This window comes from Ursus americanus, chromosome 10 (assembly GCF_024610735.1).
Source record: "Ursus americanus isolate L20-20 chromosome 10, mUrsAme1.1.p, whole genome shotgun sequence".
NCBI classification, from domain to species: domain Eukaryota; kingdom Metazoa; phylum Chordata; class Mammalia; order Carnivora; family Ursidae; genus Ursus; species Ursus americanus.
In genome coordinates this window covers 71,766,167-71,785,884 of record NC_142136.1, presented here as the reverse complement: position 1 = coordinate 71,785,884, position 19,718 = coordinate 71,766,167, and the positions used below count along the sequence as shown (strand labels likewise).

General features: G+C 43.2%; 1 pseudogene; it reads right to left on the bottom strand.

Moving 5' to 3' along the window:
* Positions 1-62: 62 nt before the first annotated feature.
* Positions 63-655, bottom strand: LOC123791809 (FGFR1 oncogene partner 2 homolog pseudogene; annotated as a pseudogene).
* Positions 656-19,718: the final 19,063 nt, after the last annotated feature.

The window sequence follows — 19,718 nt, the reverse complement described above, 5'->3', positions numbered from 1 at the left end:
TGGAGCTCTTTTAGAGCCATGTCACAGAAATGCTCAGCTCTTCTCAGGCTCACGTCAATTGGCTAGAATTGACAGAGACTGATAACAGAGAGTGTACTTTCTTACGCATCATCTTTCGTGAGGCTAAAACTTGAATCTTGAGTTTGAAGAATTTCTCTCAAATCCTTGATTTCCTGTTTAAGTTGAAATTTTTTTCCTACTTCATGCAACCCTGATGCTCACCAATCTCAGTGGTTTTCCTCGTTACTGCTGTTATTTCCATTACCTGGTCAGCATGGGCTCACAATATCTTAGAGTGATGCTCATTAAATTTCATTATTATACCAAGGTCATCCTTTTGGCTAGCGATTAGCAACCCAAACATTTGCTCTCAGTATTTGCTCATCATAAGTCCCAAAGCCTACTGATGTTCCTCCAGGGATGTATGAAGTTCTTTGTGCTCTTGCTGCCAGTCTCCATCTGATCTCTGTTGTGCCTACACCAATATCTTGAGTCTTCATTCAGTTCTTGAATTTCTTCCTAATATTGCTTCATTACTTCCACTCCTCTTGAGAGCCATGGTTTGCTCATAAAGAGATTTTGCTGCTTTGTCATGGTCTCTTGATATTTCAGCAAGAGTCATAGCATCAGCAAAAGTCTCCAATCTACAACTCATTTTCTAGTCCCCATTCTTTGCAGCTAAAATGGTTTATTGAAGGATGACACGACCTCATTCACCCCCAAAGGTGCAAGGACAGTCAGCATGAATCCTTTCAATGAGGGAAAAGTAAGATGCCAAGAGGAACCACGTCCAAGACTTGCAGTGGGGTTGGCTACCTAGGCCCCTTCCTGAATCCCATTACGGTTCTTCTGTGCCCCCTCCCTTTAGCCTGGCATTCTTTTGCTCAGGATCATGCATGGTATGTGCTCTTTCCCCACAGTTGGGGTGGTTAATGATTCCCTGATGAAACAATAAAATGCAATGCTCATCCCTAACTGAAAGCAAGGTGTCTCCTCCCTGAAGCAGATCTGTCTGTTTTACTTTAGCATGGGCCTGCTTTTCTATTGTGCATGACGGCACGTGAACACATCCCCACTATTCTAGTTAGCTTAGAAACTTTGGCTGTGCTGAGGGAGTAGTCATGGAATATCCCAACTATACGATGTCCCTCAGGCAAAACTCGTAGGCAATAGTCCGTCTTTAGAGCGTCCCTCTCAGACCAAGAGGGCCTTAAGCAAAGTTGAACCAAGATGCCAGCTGCCCCATGTCCCCCAGCCTCAGGTGGAAGGCTCTGGAGCGTTCGCAGCATTTCTGACGGTGTTTTAGATATGGGGTTTCTTTGGGCTGTGGAGTGTAAAATGCTTCTTGACAGGCTAAAGCTCTGCATGCAGGCGCCGGCGTGAGTTTTGTGATATGTGAGGACATACCTAATGGGACATCCGTTGCACTCGCTCTAGACAAACACTTAGATTGGAGCACTCGGAATTGATTTTCCTCCCTCCAGCTTCCATTAAACTGTAAATATTCTTCACACCGGATGCCGATAGGGTGGCTTAGAGTGCTCTTAAGAAAACCAAATACATTAAGCCTTTATCCCCTGTCCCTAAATCAGCATTTCTCAACATGGGGCCACAGATCATCTTTGTCACGTAGTCACCTGGAGAGTTTGCTAGTTTGTGAGACGCACCTTTTCTAGGTTCCATCTAAAAACATTAGTGCCGGGGTGCCTGGGTGGCTCAGTCAGTTAAGCGTCTATCTTCAGTTCAGGTCATGATCTTGGGGTCCTGGGATCGAGCCCCTCATCGGGCTCCCTGCTCAGCAGGGGTCTGCTTCTCACTCTCCCTCTGCCCCCCCGCCCCGCTTGTGTGCCATGCTCTCTTTCTTTCAAATATATAAATAAAATCTTAAAAACAACAACAACAAAACAAAAAAACATTAGTGCCTTCCAGTCTTTAGGCCCAGAGGTGGGGAGTTGGCATTTGAAACAGACTTATTCTGCACATGGGTTTAGGAACTATATGAGCTGAGCTAAAGCCTGGTCCCACAATTCTAAACCCTGGGGCATCCAACTGTCCCTCACTTTCCAAGGATATGTCATGAAAAAGACTAATGGATGCAAATCTCAACATACTGAAGAAATAAATTGATTATTCAAATTTCCACCACAGGGGTGCTTTAAGATATCTGTGGGGCATTTTAGTAAGATTTTGTTTAGGAAATCTAATTCCTGTTTTGAGAACCCACAGATTGAGTCATTTAAGTTACTGCTTCCTTACCCGGCTACCATGCACCATTCACTTCCATCTCTCACCCTTGGCCCAGTCTGTGACATGCACAATTACCCTTCCCCTCTAAGCCAGCGGTTCTTAACCACAGCTGTACATCAGAACCACCACAAGAGCTTTTAAACCCAGACCAATTGCATCTGAATTTCTGTGGGGGTAGGACCCAACTACCAATATTTTTAAAGCTGCTCAAGCAATTCCAGTGAGCAAGCAAAGTTGAAACCACAGTTCTGAGGGAATATTGAACCCATTTCTCATAGACTCCAAGCCCACCCACGTTTGGGTCAATGATCCTGTCTCCATATTCTTCCCTGTCTGTGGGAATTCACTCTCCCATGACTCCATCCATCTCCTGGCTCCATCACACCAAGGAAAGACCGACATTGTCCCCATGCACCCTTGCAGACCCTCCACCATCAGTGAAGTTGCACCATTTGGCTCCTTGCTACGATCATCCTGTTCTGTTGCCCAGGCTGCCAGTTTGCTTCCTAGGACTGTCTTCCCTCACTTGCTCAGCCTTGCCTTCTGCCCTGACACAGCCAAGCCACACAGCTCCCCCATTAGAGTCAGACTTTAAAGCCCACCACTTCAGGAGCACATATTCATCTTCATTAACCACTGAAGTCAGTTCACCTCCCTGGCCAATGCCTGAAGTGTTGATGGTCGTGTGGGCAAGGAAAGAGAGAGGCAAGATAACCCCTCTAAACTTCGGGCTCCTAGTCTGCAAAATAAGAATAATAATACACAACTCCTAGGCTCTAAGAGCCAATGGACGAGGCTGCCCTGCCTTCAGGGTGACCATGGATGTCTTCTGGGCCCATCTATGGGCTAAGGGCATGTCTAGAGCATCCTGAGGAATGAAAAAGATTGTGTTGGAGGTTGGTACTTCTGGTGTCCTATTCCAGAACCATGCTCTGGACCCCCAGGTTATCTTCCAGTCTTCTCGGAGCCTAGACCCTACATCTGCTGTGTCAGGGAGCCCAAGCAACAGGCTGCCATGCTTCACTGGCCAGATCCAAGCTTAGGGGAAGGGCTTTGGGGAGAGGCAGGGCCAGACCAGGACATATTTAGAAAAAATATGCTATTATTCGGTCCACAAGGTCAAGACCAGTCCTCCTTGGGGGTACTTGCTCTACCCCCAAGCATCCACAGCCCCACCTACATGACTATCCACATCAATTTCCCCACCTTGGCAGAACTTCTTGGTTGCCCTCTGCATCTCCTTGCAGACTCTGGTGCTGCCACAATCCTCTGGGAGCCACACTACCTCCTGTGCAAATAATAAAACTGCCCAGCAGGATGCATGTGAGGGTTAAATAGACAACACATGGAAAAGGACTTCTCATTCTAACAAACTGTGGTACCAGTGTTAGGTGTATGGCTGCCAAGGAGAAAACCAAATTCTTCCACTGAGTGTCACTCTGGGCAGCTACAGAGCCATCCCAGGACTTTGGCTTCTCCCTGTCTGACCATCTTCACAGTCAGATGTTCCTGGGTGTGACTCTCAGCTCTAAGCTTTCTATGTGACCTTGGCCATGCATTGCAGGTTTCTTGAGAACCAGTTTCTTCATTTGAAATATGAGAATAGTTCAGAGTTGTAAATATTACAAATGTCATAATGATTCAAGATTAGAAATAACATCACGTATGTGTGAAACATCTGGCTTATCATACACACCTATTAAACCATGGCTTTTACTATTAATATTACTCTGACTGAGAGCCAGGAAGTGAGGGATCTCACTTTGGGGGAAAGGTTTTTAGAAGGGGACTTCATTGGTGTTTTCAGTGGCCCCCTTGAGGCTTAACTCTCCCCTTCCTCCACCTGAGCCCCCTGCTCTAAGCCCAGTTCTGCCCCCCTAGTTGCCTCAGAGCCCTTGCACACACAATGACTGGTGTCATGTTCTGGTCCTCCTTTTTATAGGTGGGGAAATGGGTCCCCTCTGTGCACGGGTGACAGAGCCAGGACCCACATTCAGTAACTTCTGGCTCCAGACTCAAGGCCCATCCCTCTGCCTGCCTAGCTCTCTCTGCAAGAGTTACATTTGGTAGCAGTTTTTGTGTTTTGTTTTTATAAAATCATGATTATTGCCTTTTCTATCTATAGCATCATAGAGGATAACACAATGAAAAGAGGAATGAGAAGCTGCCAAATCCTGATTCAGAGATGGGTTTGGTGGTTTCCTTATGTTGGTTCATTTCTGTTTCACTGCAGCCCTGTATCTCCTGCCAAGGGACAGCCTGGAATAGATCCAGACTTGGCCTCAGTCCCAGGTCTCCTATTCTTGGTATTTTTGATACCCAGGGTAATGGGTTTCTGCTTCCCAGGCAGAGTGGCCTCCTGGACATCTGGACATTAGCCCATTGTTTGGAGCTGGGATTGGATGTTTTCTCCCAGCATATCGTGTCTCAGCATTCGCCTCATTGAATCATGCCCCAGGGTTCCTGTTCCATTCATCTGGGTCTGTTCTGCCACCCCACCTGGCACTTTCTGGCTCACTGGGTGGTGGGAAATGGTACCAGGTAGTGGAGAAAATGACCTAAGGTTAAATTTGAAGACCCCTAAAAACTGAGAGACCCACGACCACCACCACAGAGTCAACATTCAGTGGTGGTTCTTGTGGGTGTAGTGGAGGCACATCCCTAACATATACCACCCAAAGGATGAAATGACAGCAAGAAGATACAGGGTGCTTACCAGAAGCCCCATATTTATTAGATAATTTGGAGAGTGCAACCTGCTTGCCCTTGAGGAGACAAGACACATTTACTTGAAATTCAGTCCAATTTTATGTATAATGTATACTAATAATACATACTTACATTTAAGTTACAGAGTATAGACTAGAGGATTATTAAGATGGGTATGGATTCCCATTAAATCAGCCTGCCACAGTTCCATGGATGTGGGCAGAAGACATGAGACTCTAGGGTCAGAGACGAAGGACTTAATTACTCATGGCACATCAAGAAGTATGTTCCTCTGAACCACTCCCCCAAGTTTATGGGGCACAGTGGAGCAGTCCAACGTGTGGTGAACACACAGTGCGTCTTTGTCACTATGCTTAGTTAGGAAACCCTCAATCCTATAAGAGGCTCCCGGCAAATCTGACCAAACTTTGCCCTGGATGGAGACATTACCTTTATTCTGGTCAGGAAAAGAATAATCTGCTTTGTGCCCAGAGGGGGACACTCTTTCTACATTTCAAGTTTTTTACTACACAAACATCCTTGAAAATTCATCCAGAACAAAGGCCATCATTGCCTCTGCTAATAAGACATACAAAAATGCAAAAGACCCATGGAAAATAGTCTCCAAAAAGCTATAAAAATCTATAAATGAGAAGTTGCGAAGTGAGAAAGACTGCATTTTATCCAACTAAAAGGATAAGGGGCACTTCCAGTTGATTAAGGACACACACTGTGATTTTTCCTCCTGGAATTTCCCTTGTCTGATTCTATTTAACATCATGCCAGCAATCTCCATGGAGAGAGTTCTTGAACACATGCCTGGGAGGAAAGACCACCCAAAGAATGTTGGTTGCAAGGGGGCAATCAATCTGGCAGGTGTAATTTTCTTGAAAGTGATCCAAAAGGCAGCTGATTCAGTGCAGGGGATGGAGAGCTGGCTAGAAAACTTACTGGGGCAGAGCCCATTAAGGGGCCTCCTTCAGAGTTGCTCACCCAGGAAGGGAGGGATTGACCATGAGTGCTCTTGCAGGGGTGGAAACTTCATTCCTTCTGTTCTGTGGGAAGTCTGTATTGGTGATGATAATGATCATGAACCTGGTTCTTAGTTATTTGAACTCACAGAGAGGTGTGAAATCCCAAGAAGAAAACAATCTGGAAGTCTTGCTTCTTTTGGCTTTGGGAAGCATTCTGTGACTCAGAAAATTCTTCCTTCTCCATAAGGAGGAGAGAAACCAACAGAGCAGCATGTACCCTTCAAGTTCACAAGACTGTGTTCTTCTTGGGTCTATGTACCCAGCATTGTGCCAGGATGTACAAGATGCCATAGGATAAAAATGGTGCACATTTCTGGGACATCAACTTTTCATTCATTCATTCATTCAATAGTGAATTTGTTCATTTGTTTAATAATCAATTTACTTGATTTGCCATATGCTAAGCATTTTCACTCCATAGGTAATTTAAATTATAGTTTTATAGTAAATTAACGTAAATGTCTTGAAGTGGGCTGAAAATTTCCTGTTAAATTTTTAAAATATACATATAGACATTAAAAATATTTCTCACTAGTTCTTTCCTTGATTCATTTACCCAACGAAACGTTACCAAGGAGCAACTATGCACCAGACATGGTTGTAGGTGTATAAATAAATGAATAAGATAATTTTAGGAAAAGATAAGTGTTGTAAAGGACCTAAAAGTGAACAAAGTATGGACAGTGACTAGAGGAAGGGATGGCTAAATTAGATGGATGGTCAGGGAGGAGGTGACATTTAAGCTGATCTGAATGAAACAAGAAGCAATAAGAGGTGAGATGACCTGCAGGTGATGTTCCAGGCATAGAACACAGCAAGTGCAAAGGTCCTGAGGTTTACAGAGTTTAAAAGGTAGGAAGGAGGCCAGTGTGTCTGGAGAGTCATGAGCAAGGAGGTAAAAGGCAAGAAATGGCAACAGAGAGATGGAAAGAGACCAACCTCTGCAGGCTTTTATAAAAAGCCACAGTGAAGAGCCCCAGGGTGACAGGAAGCCTTGGGAGAGCTTTCAATACTGGGGCTATTTGATGTGACTTATGATTTAAATAGCAACCTTGGGCAAAAGTGAAGGTGGGAAACCTGTTGGAGGACTACTATTGGTTTATATGCACCTCTCCCCTGGCATTAAATGTACCTGGATGGAAAAGCTGATTGAGAATCCCAGGCTTATGTGAATACTGGGGCACAAGTGGGAGAACATCCCCAGGTTTTATCTGGAGTACATGGGGCAATGGTAAATGGTATCCTGAATGTAGATTCTATATGACAGAATCTTCAAAGTACACCATCAGCATACAGACCATCAAGTAAACAGCAACTGGTATGTCTGTAGCAGCACAAAGCCAGGAATTGGCCTTATAGAAAGAAAAATAGACAAGACTTACCCATCCACCTGCAAAGTCCTTCTCTCCCTCTTATCCCCAAATTCAGAACATCTGACAGGAAGCGACATTCTGACCTCACATGTACTTTTCCACTTGAATCCACCTGCTGAGCAACATGGCATTTTGGAAGTAAGAGTTAGCAAAGAGGAGAAGGAGAAACCAGCCAGCCATATCACTGCCAAATAACATTTATTAAAACCTACTGAGTGCACAGTGTATGAGGAGATATAAGGACTTGGCCCTGTGCTCCTGGAACTCATGTCTGGATGGAGAGGCAGGACAGAGTCACCTGCAATACATATCACAGTTCTCAATCCTCCAAGCAATGGAGACTGAATTTAACATTCGTTATGGAGTAGCCAGGCAGGTGCAGTGCAGCTGAGGGTCAGGTTCAGAGTCAGGAACTGAGCCAAGTCCCTGGATAGAGGAGCTGCCAGAGCCTGGCTGTCCCAAGAACACTGATCTCCACAAAGGCATTGGAGAAGACCCAGAGAAACCTCCCAAGAGGGGAGGCCCTGATGAGGAAGTTTCCATCACCTCCTCCATGGCTGCTCAGGCCACGGCTTATAGCCTAGCCGGCCAGCAGAGCCAGGTCAAGACACAGGCCCAGCCTCCATCTGTGTCCACCACAAAACAATTCCATGCATTGTTCTCTCCCTAATTTGTTTCTCATTGTTCTCTCACTAATGAGTCCTTTCAAGCTTGTTAAAGGGCCTAAATTATTATTTTACTCTTTCAGGGAAATTGCACACAATTTAGTGAGTACTCTGTAGTATGATCAGCATCCCTTACAACCTCCCGGGGCAGGAGACTGAATCACACCAGGTTTCTGGGTCTGAAACACAGCCATCTCTCAGCTGAGTCTGCAGCAAAGGATGGAGCTGCCACCTGGCCCTCTAGAGTTCTCAACTACTTGGTCACTGAATTAGTCATGATCTGTGGTTGCAAACAATAAAAACCCACTCTGCTTAGTTTCTACAGACAGGAATGGATTGAAAGGGTATCAGATAACTCATAGAATTAAAGGGAAGTCTCAGAAAGAGGCCAGAACCAAGGGGCGGGGGAGAGGGGGCAGGTGGCTACAAGGACACCCGACTCACACAGAGGAACAAACCTGGCAGGGATGCCATGGCTTTTACTGCTGGACCAGAACCATTGTTACAGCCTCCACCACCAATGCTGGCATGAGGTCAGTGTGGTTTCTTACACCTCTACCTCATTCAGTCCAGAGGCAAAGTCCCAGTGGAAACATCTGGTTGACCAAGGCGGGGGTCAAGTGTTTGTGCAGAAAGAATACCCAAAACCCTGACTCCTGTGCCCCAAACATAAGATGAGCTTGGACACACTGAGCTGTAGTCAAATTAACAAATATCCACTAAAGCCACTGAATACTGTGTGATATTAGGCCAAACCTTTTAGCCGCTCTGTGCTTCAATTTGGTCCTTGGAGAAGATATTTTACATTGAAATAACAAGTTTTGAAAATACAAACCAGTAAGAAACAATCTGAGTATAATATTAGAAGAAATTAGTGTGGGCCTAAGTGACTTGAAATAGCCGAGGCAGAAAGGCCTTTTGAGGCTCTTGGCTGGAGGGATTTCCCGTCAATCTGAGATAGACAACAGCCGTGGGTGGCGTGCTTCTCCATGACCAGGCCATAGAAACTGAACCACAAGAGATCCAGCCACATAGTGGAGTATTCAAACATGCATCTTTAAATAATGGTGATCGATGCTGAAGGAATTAAATGCTAAGATGGTGAATTTCAGCAGTGAACTGCAAAGTATTTTAAAAAAAAAGAATAACTACTATACTATAATTAAAAATTCAATGGATAGGTTTAGAGAAAATTAGTCAAGAATATCAGAAAATACTCAGACCAAAGCATGGAGAAAAAAGAGATAGGAACACAGAAAAGAGCATAGAGATATATATTGGTCAAGTAAAACAAGCTTGAAAATATGTGTAATGGGATCCCAGATGGAGAAAGAAGATTAATGAAGAAGCAATATTTAAAGAGATACTTAAAACTGACTGAGGACATAGAGCCACAAACTCAAAGAGAGGAACTCCAAGCATATACAATATTATAGTAAAAGTGCTATAAAAACCAAAGACAAAGAGAAAAACTTCCAAGGAACCAGAGGGAGGGAATACGTCACCCTCACACCAAAAATAAGACTGGCCGCTAATTTCCATCGGATACAACAGGAGCCCAAAGACATGGAATCCTATCTTCAAAGCGCTGAAGGAAAACAGCTGAAATCTAGCATCCCACAACAGCCACCAAAAACATTCTTCAAAAGTTAAGGTAAACTTGTAATATTTCCAGACGCCAAAAACTGAGAAAATTTGTTTCCAGCACACACAGACTAAAGAATATTCTTTGACAGAAAGAAAATGATCCCGGTGGAAGCATGGAAATATAAGAAGCAATGAAGAGCACTGGGAAGTGTACACATAATCACAGATGAATCTAAGGTACTGTGTCGCCATTCCCACGTGTCTGTAAGATGCCTGGAAAGAACGTTGTTGATCATTAAGTAAAAATTATAATTTGTTATTGGGTATTGAGTACTTGTTTATCATACAGTTTAGTATACTGCCTCCCCAGGACATTTAATTGAGAAAACACCACATTGGAAAGTCCACTTCTCTGCATTTCTACAATTTCTCATAAAGAAAAAAATTTTATTATAAAATTGAATTAATTAATTAGATTAATTAAAAATTTCATCATGAAATTTTCATTAATAAAAAAATTAAGTTCGAGAATAGCAAAGGAGAAGAGCATAACAGCAACCCCCCCAAACAGGGTGGCTGTAAGAATTAGAGGCAATGAATAAAAAGTGTTTATTCCACTACCTGAAACATGGTCATTAATTATTGGTTATTAGTAACCGTTTCTCAATCCATTTTCCAATCCTATCCCTGGAGGGCAGAATACAGCAAGAATATGAACAATTAAGGAATGAAAAGAAAACGAGATCACACACTTACAGGTTTTAAAATGTGCACAAAAAGAGTAAGATGGCAGGTTATATCTGGTGTGTGTTTACTTTCTACGAGAAAGATCTTGAAACCTTGGTCTCCTGCCTGCAGGGGTGTGGGCGACATTAAGAGGTGGCTTTGGGGCACCCTCTCGTGGAGGCCTGTGGTAACTGTTCCTTACTCAGCTGCTGAGCCTTGAGTTGAAAATGAATTTATTTAAGGAATGTTCAAGCATATCATCTTCCAGAGTTGGTGATGAAGCTATGGGGTTTGGTGGGCCTCTTTCTCAAGAACCATGGGTGGCCAGCCAACCTCTTGCCAACCACCATCTTGTAAAACAATTCAGAGCAGTATGACATTGAGAAGAAAGGCCACAGAACTGCTGAGTGGGCAGTAGGCATTTGGGGACCTTCCAGTGGTTTTTAGTGAAATTACATTTTTTGCAAACATGGAAGTGATGAAAGCTGCCGTCCCTTTTCTAGAACCCTTGTCATTGACTGAGGGCAATGTCTTTATCCCCATACACTGACAGGCTAGCCATCATACCAAAGACACCAGAGGGCATAGGATGCCCTCATATGCTGTTTGGAGCTGACAGACAATGAGGTGACATCAGTGGGGAGGATTATGTTCATAACAATAATAGCAAAAGCGCCATGAGTGGGCCAAGACCCATAGTCAGCACTTGACCTGGATTTCCTCACTTACTCCTCACAACAGCCATATCCCAGAGGTACCATTATTAATCCCACTTTACAGATGAACATGCTGAGGCAGGGAGAAGTTCCGTCACTAGCCCATAGCTACATGATTTTAGGTGGCACAGTGGCGCCTGTGTCTAGGACACCCTGGCCAAGTATATATTTGTAATCTCTGTCTCTTTTAACTGATATTTCTTCTCCTCAACCTCATATTCAGTCCCTCTTGGACATAGTCTGGGAGTAACTGGGGAACACTGACTTAGACAGACACCCATGGACAAGAGATCCTTTGTAGAAGTCCAGGTTTTACAGAGAATACTTTCCAGCACTCCACTGAAAAAAAGAGAAAAATATGTCTGGGCCCATTAGAGTCAGTAAGAGAACCTTACCAGAGCTACAGGACACCAGGGATCTCTCCTGTGGAGGAAAGGGAAGAGCAGTGAGTGAGCCTCCAGCTCCTTGGCTGTGCAGGGTGCTATTGAAGAAACCCATCGCTCTCCCATCTCTCTCTCCAAGATGGGATGGGATGTGGGGGAGGGGGTAGGGAGAAGATTGGGAAAGTGGCAGATACAAATATCTGAGGGCATTAAAGAAACACAATTCCTGCCAACTGCATGTTGGACCCCAGCAGAAAGCCCACCCATAAGCAGCTGAGAAAACCTTACTCAAGCATCCTCCCACCTGGCCCATGGGCATCCCCAACATCCTGAGTGCCACACTCACATTTCCCCCTGCTTGGCAGCCAGCTCCTGTGGGCACTCCTGAGGACAGCAGTGAGACTGAGCTGGAGTGGGCCAGGAGAACATGCAAGAAACAAGCCAGAATTTACAAGTAAAGGAGAAACTACCATCTAAAGCTGTAGTGCCACCTTCTAGAAAACAAAAAAGAGGTTTTGAACCAGTCAGCCTGGTGTGTTGTAAGATGGAGAGAAGACATATGAGCTGACAAATTCAGCCACAAGAGGGAACAAGAAGCATGGAGCAGGTACACCCAAACAATGTCAGAAAAAGCCCCAGACATAAGTAGGACCAATGAGAAGTATCTCCCACCTGAAGGCAGCTAATAAAGATTGGAGGAGGAGGCTGCTAGTTTAAATGCAAAAATAGCCATGCAAAACCCCAAGGAACCTGAGAAATCAAGAAAATATGACACCACCAAAAGATCATCCTGCAGAGGTCAAACCCCACGACATGGAGACCTATGATTTACCTGATAAGAAATTCAAGATTGCTGTTCTGAAGAAACTCAGTGAGCTACAAGAAGACAGAGAAAAACAATTCAACAGTCAGGAAAACAATACATGAACAAAATGAGAAGTTTAACAAAGAGAAATCATTAAAAAAAAGAACCAAACAGGAATTCTGGAGCTGAAGAATTGAATGAATGAAATGAAAAATGCAACAGAGAGCATTAACATCAGAATGCACCAACTAGAAGACATAATCAGTGAGTCAGAGGATTGGTACTTTGAAATAACCAAGTGGGAGGAAAACAAGGAAAAAGAATGAAAAAGAGTGTGGGGGGGGGGAGCCTAAATGTTCTATAGGACACCATAAAAAAGAACAAATACCAGAATTATTGGAGTTCCAGAAGAAAAAGAGAGGAAGAAGGGGGAAATGTTAATTTAAAGAAATAATAGCTGAGAACTTTCTTAACCTGGGAAGAGACTTGGAAATCCAAGTTCATGAATCTAATAGACCATCCTATTATTTCAATTCAAAACAATCTTCTCCAAGACACATTATAATGAAACTGTCAAAAATGAAAGACAAAGAAAGAACCCTAAAACAGCAAGAGAGAGAAAAAAGATTTTAACCTACCACGGAACCCTCATTAGGCGATCAGATTTCTTAGTAGAAATCTTACAGGCCGGGAGAAATTGGAATGATATATTCAAAGTTCTGAAAGAAAAAAAAATGCCAGCCAAAAATACTCCATCTGGCAAAATTATCCTTCAGAAATGAAGGAGAAATAAAGACTTTCCCAGACAAACAAAAGCTGGGGAGTTCAGTCCCACTAGACCTGCCTTATAAGAAAGGCTGAAAGTAGCTCTTTGAAATCAAATGAAAAGCCACTAATTAGTAACATAAAAACATATGAGAATATACAACATAATGGTAAAGCTAAATGTACAATTAGATTTAGAAAACTCTAGGGGCGCCTGGGTGTCACAGTTGTTAAGCGTCTGCCTTCGGCTCAGGGCGTGATCCCAGCGTTCTGGGATCGAGCCCCACATCAGGCTCCTCCGCTAGGAGCCTGCTTCTTCCTCTCCCACTCCCCCTGCTTGTGTTCCCTCTCTGCTGGCTGTCCCTGTCAAATAAATAAATAAAATCTTTAAAAAAAAAAAGATTTAGAAAACTCTAATTCTGTAATATGATGGTATGTTAACCACTTAACTATGGTGTAAAGGCTAAAGGAAAAGAGTATGAAGGTAACTATAGCTAATGTAATTTGTTAACAAATACACAGTATAAAGAGAAGTAAATTGTGACATCAAAAACATACAAGTAGAGAGAGTAAAAGGGTAGAATTTTCGTATGTGGTTGAAATTAAGTTGCTATCAGCTTAAGACAGACTGTTCTATCTGTAAGATGCTTTATGTGAGCCTCATGGTTACCACAAAGCAAAAACCTATAGTAATTTACATAAGCTAAAGAGAAAGGAATTAGAGCTTACCACCAAGGAAATTACCAACTCACAAAGGTAGGCGGCAAGAGAGGAAAAAGGAACAATGGAACCACAAAACAGCCAGAAAGTAATTAATAACATGACATTAATAAATCCTTACTTATCAATAATGGCTCTATTTATTTTATTTAATTTATTTTTTTAAATAATATTTTTTATTATATTATGTTATTCACCATACAGTACATCCCTAGTTTTTGATGTAAAGTTCCATGATTCATTACTTGCGTATAACACCCAGTGCACCATGCAATACGTGCCCTCCTTAATACCCATCACCAGCCTATCCCATCCCCCCTCAAGCCCTCAGTTTGTTTCCCAGAGTCCATAGGCTCTCATGGTTCATTCCCCCTTCTGTTTACCCCCCTTTCTTCTTCCCTTTCTTCTCCTACCCATCTTCCTACTTCTTATGTTCCATAAATGAGTGAAACCATATGATAATTGTCTTTCTCTGCTTGACTTATTTCACTTACCATTATCTCCTCCAGTGCCGTCCATGTTGCAGCAAATGTTGAGAAATTGTTCTTTTTGATGGCTGAGTAATATTCCATTGTATATATGGACCACATCTTCTTTGTCCATTCATCTGTTGAAGGGCATCTCAGCTCCTTCCACGATTTAGCTATTGTGGACAATGCTGCTATGAACATTGGGGTGCATATGGCCCTTCTCTTCACTATGTCTGTATCTTTGGGGTAAATACCTAGTAGTGCAATGGCTGGGTCATAGGGTAGCTCAATTTTTAACTTTTTAAGGGACCTCCACATTGTTTTCCAGAGTGGCTGTGCCACCTTGCATTCCCGCCAACAATGTAAGAGGGATCCCCTTTCTCCACATCCTCTCCAACATTTGTTGTTTCCTACCTTGTCCATTTTTGCCATTCTAACTGGCGTAAGGTCGTATCTCAGTGTGGTTTTGATTTGAATTTCCCTGATGGCTAATGATTTTGAACATTTTTTCATGTGTCTGCTAGCCATAATAATGACTCTAAATGTAGCACACTGAGTTTCTTCAGAACGGCTATCTTGAATTTCTTATCGGGTAAGTCACAGGTCTCTGTGTCTTCGGGTTTGACCTCTGCGGGATGATCTTTGGTGGTGTCCTGTTTTCTTGATTCCTCAGTTCTTGGAAAGTTCATAGCAATGAATGCATATATTAAGAACAAAGCAGTATTTCAAAGGAGCAACCTAACTTTACACCTCAAGGAACTAGAAAAAGAAAAACAGACTAAGCCCAAAGTTAGCAGAAGGAAAGAAATAACAAAATTCAAAATTCAGAGCAGAAATAAATGAAGTAGAGACCAGAAAAACAATTGAGCATCAATGAAACTAAGAGCTTGTTTTCTAAAAGGATAAACGAAATTGACGAACTTTTAGCTAGACTAACAGGAAAAAAGAGAGAGGACACAATACTGTATTGTATACTTCAAAGTTGCTAAAAGACTAGATCTTAAATGTTCTCACCACAAAATAAAATGATAATTATGTGACATAATGGAAGTGTTAACTAACACTGTGATGGTAATCATATTGCAATATATAAATGTATCGAATCAAAAAGAGAGAGATAAAACTATAAAACTCTTAGAAAAACCGTTAGGAGTATATCTTGATTTTGGATTTGACAAAGTTTTCTCCGATATAAGGCTTAAATTACAAGCAACAAAAGAAAAAATAGATAATTTTTTTGTTTTTGCTGATTCATCATTAACCACTTTTCACCATCAGGAAAGTGAAAAGACAATCCACTGAATGGTAAGAAAAAAAAGTTGCAAATCATACAACCAATAAGAGAATTGTACCTAGAATGTACAAACCTAAGTGGCAATGTCGAAAAATTGGAACCCTCGTACACTGTCAGTGGGGACGGAAAATGGTGCAGCCACCTTGGAGGAGGGGCAGAGCGAGAAGCAGACTCCCTGCTGAGCAGAGAGCCCACTGTGTGACTCGGTCCCAGGACTCTGGCATCAAGACCTGAGCCAAAGGCAGACGGTTAACCGAGTGAGCCACCCAGGCACCCCAGTGCAGCCACTTTGGAAAGCAGTGTGACAACTCTTCAAGGTATTAAACTCTTCAAGGGGGTTACTACTTGACCCCGTAGATCCACTCCAAGGAGAATACATAAGAAAAATGCAAACATGTTCACACGAAAACTTGTACAAGAGTATTCATAGCAGCATGACTCATAGCAGCCAAAAAGTGAAGGGAAAAACCCCCACTGTCTGGCAACTAACAAATGGGGAAATGTAATGTGATATATGTATCCCATGAAATAGTATCAGCAGTAGAAAGGAATGAAGTATTACTATTTGTTGATACATGATTGAACCTTGAAAACATTGTATATGGAAGTTCTTCACAAAAGACTACATAATCATATGATTCCATTGATGTTCAATGTCCAGAATAAACAAATCTACAGAGACAGAAAGTAAATCAGTGAAGTACAAACTTCCAGTTACAAAATAAATAAGACCTGGGGATGAAATGTACAGCATGGTGACTGGAGTTAGTAATACTCTGCTGTATATTTGAAAGTTGCTGAGAGAGTAGATCTTAAAAGTTCTTATCACAAGAAAAAAATTGAACTATAACTGTAGATGTTAACTAGACTTCTTGACGTGATCATTTTGCAACATACACAAATATCAAATTATTATGTTGAACACCTGAAACTAATGTTATATGTCCGTTTATATCTCAATTAATAGATAAATAAATGTAGGGGTACCTGGGTAGTTCAGTCGGTTAAGCATCTGACTTCGACTCAGGTCATGATCCCAGGGTTCTGCGGTCGAGCCCCGCATAGGGCTCCCTACTCAGTGGGAGGCCTGCTTCTCCCTCTCCCTCTGCCTCCCACCACCCCCCCGCTTGTGCCCTCTCTCTCTCTCAAATAAACGAATAAAATCTTTAAAAATAAATAATAAATGTGATTCGTAGACAACCATATTTTTTAAATTACAAAAAATGAAAAGAAAGTTGATTAGCCATTGTGATGGCCTCAGAGAGATGAGAAGATTGGGAGGTAATGGCTAAACGGTATGTATGGAGTTTCTGTTTGGAGTGATGAGAATGTTCCGAAACTGACGGTGGTGTTGGTTGCACAAGTCTGTGAATATAAGAGAAACCACTGATTTGTACCCTTGAAATATGTGAATCGTATGGCACATGAATTATATTTCAATAAAGTAGTTATGAAGAAGGAGGAGGAGCGGTGGGAAAGGGGGCAGGGGAAGTTCCTGCCCATTCTAGACCTTCTTAAACTCAAGACAATCAGGGAGGCATCCCAGGCTCAGATTTGTCCTCCTTGTCTCTGTGGATGGGGGTGGAAGCATGGTTGCTGGGTAGTTAGCCCTCCTCCCAATGCCCCAGTGGCTCCAGACACAGCTTCCCCTCTGGGCAGTAGAGTCGGGGAATGGCAAAGGGAACAAGGACTGTATCTGCCGTTGCCCCCTGTCACTCAAGGGCATGATTCTGACTTTGGCTCTCAACAGTATGAAATACTTCTGACAGAGCATGACTTTTTCCATGCCCCCACACCTCACCCCGGCCCCCACCTTGACTAGAAATGGATCTAGGTAATCCTGTGCACAGAAATTCTTAATTCTGGCTTGAGGGTCAAGTTGCCGTAGGTGCGAAGGGCCACGCTTTAGTTTCCCACCAGATGGCAGTATTGTTATACGCCAGTTCTAACACATGGCCCTGTTCCAGGCTCTCAGTAAGTACAGGAGATACACGTGGAATGGATTCTAGTTTTCTGCCCCTCTGAAAACGCAGAAGCCTGAGTTTTATTTGCATAAATGACTTTAAAATAACTATTAAACTATTAGTTAAAAGGGAAAGAACTACAGTTATTCAAAACGAAGTACTTCTTTATTAAACTTCCTTCCTAAAAAAGGGGGTGTGAAAAAAAGTTCAAGAATTGAACTAAGATCTCATTCTGATGTTGTTTTTAGAGGGCATTGGCCCCATGCAATTGCAACTTCCCTCGTGGGGAAGTGGGAGGACCCCTAATTGAGCTCAGGAGCTGTGGGGGCCACAAGATCTGGACTTGAATTTTAGCCCCACCACCTTCCAGATGAGCAGTCTTCACCTCTGGGTGCTTCATTTTCTCATCTGTAGGAAAGAGAGTGTCTCCAACCTCACTGAGTGGCTGTGGGGAACAAATGGGGATGTAGAACAGGGCCTGGCAGTTCATATGTGCTCAATAAAGAATGGGCATTTACTCAGTGGTTCTCAACTCTGGATACTCACTAGCCGTCCTGGGGAATTTTTAAAATTATTAATCCCCAGTGGAAATCAAAATCACAGTGAGATATTGCCTGACGTCTCTTAGGATGATTATTATTAAGCAAACAAACGGAAAATAACAAGTTTTGGCAAGAAAAGTGGAGAAACTGGACTCCTTGGGCATTACTGGTGGGACTGTAAAATGGTACCACTGCTGTGGACGGTGGTCTGGCATCTCCTCCTAAGCGAAACAGAATTCCCGTGCAATGCAGCAGTTCCACGTCAAGATATATACACATAAGAACTGAAAGCATGCTGGGCACCTGGTGGCTCAATCAGTTAAGCATCTGCCTCTTGATTTCAGATCAAGTCTTGATCTCAGTGTCGTGAGTTCAATCCCTGTGTTGGGCTCCATGCTGGGAATGGAGTCTACTTAAAAAATAAATAAATAAATAAATAAATAAATAAATAAATAAATAAATAAAAGAATTGAAAGCAGGGACTCAAAGAGATATTTGCACAACCATCTTCATAGCAGCATTCTTCAAAATAGCCAAAAGATGAAAAGATCCCAAATGTCTATCAACAGATAAACGGACACATACGATATCCAACATAATGCAATATTCTTCAGCTGCTACATGGATGAAGCTTGAAGACATGATGCTAAGTGAAATAAGCCAGGCCTAAACCCACAAAGACTATGATTCCACTCGCATGAGGTGTGTGGAGTCGTCACCTTCATAGGGACAAAAAGTAGAAAGGTGTGTGCCAGGGGCGGGAGGAGGAGGGGAATGAGGAGTCTGTGCTTCCTGGGGACAGAGATCCAGCTTTGCAAGATCAGAAGAATTCAAGAGCTGGACGGTGGTGATGGTTGCACAACAGTGTGAATGCTCCTACTGCCGCTGGACTGCACACTGACAAATCGTTAAAATGTAAATTTTCAGTTATATGTATTTCACCACAAGTTTTTAAAAGCTAACTCTTACAAAGTTTTGAAAACATTTTTTAAAAAGAAGAAATCACCAAGATGAGAGAAATCCACATTTCTGGGATAGAACCCAAGCACTGGTACAAAAGCCCCCCTCGGATTCTGATGCTTTGGAGAGTCCTCAGATGGGGTGGTCATTCCCAGGGTGAAGCAGAGAAGAGAAAGCAAGGGAGAGCCTCTCCCAGTGGCTCAGAATCTCAAAACGTCTCCTTTCTGCCCTCTGCTGGCCCAGCTCTACCTCTGAATCGCTCAGCCGCTGGGATTCTGAGGCTGGGAGCTGTTCTGGGCAAGTCCAAGGGGTCACCAAAATTCCCGCGTGGATAGTGGCTTCGAGACCAAATGGTGGTGAAAGCTTCCCTTAGGACTGAAATCTAGAAATGAGCCCATTGGGTAGGGCCCATCTACAGCTCTGCAAGACCTACTCTGGATGAAAACCAGCAGCTCCCTTCGAAGGGCTGCCTCAGCAGCCCAGACTGTATAACGTCTCAATTGGAAGCTTCCATCCTCCCAGCGTGACTGGTGTGCTGGCCTGTGCCCCACACACGCAGGCCTCCCACGGAGCTCACCCTCATGGTCTTTGGGTCCTGGAACCATAAACGGACCCCTCCAGGCCTCCTGGCCTCTTGGGGCCCTGAGGAATAGAGGTTAGTCACGGGGTCAGGTCGACAGTTCTCAGCTGTGATTGCAATCACCCCGGAGTAGAGCGAGGCCCCAAGGAATTCAGAGCGGTGTGAGGAATCCTTCCCC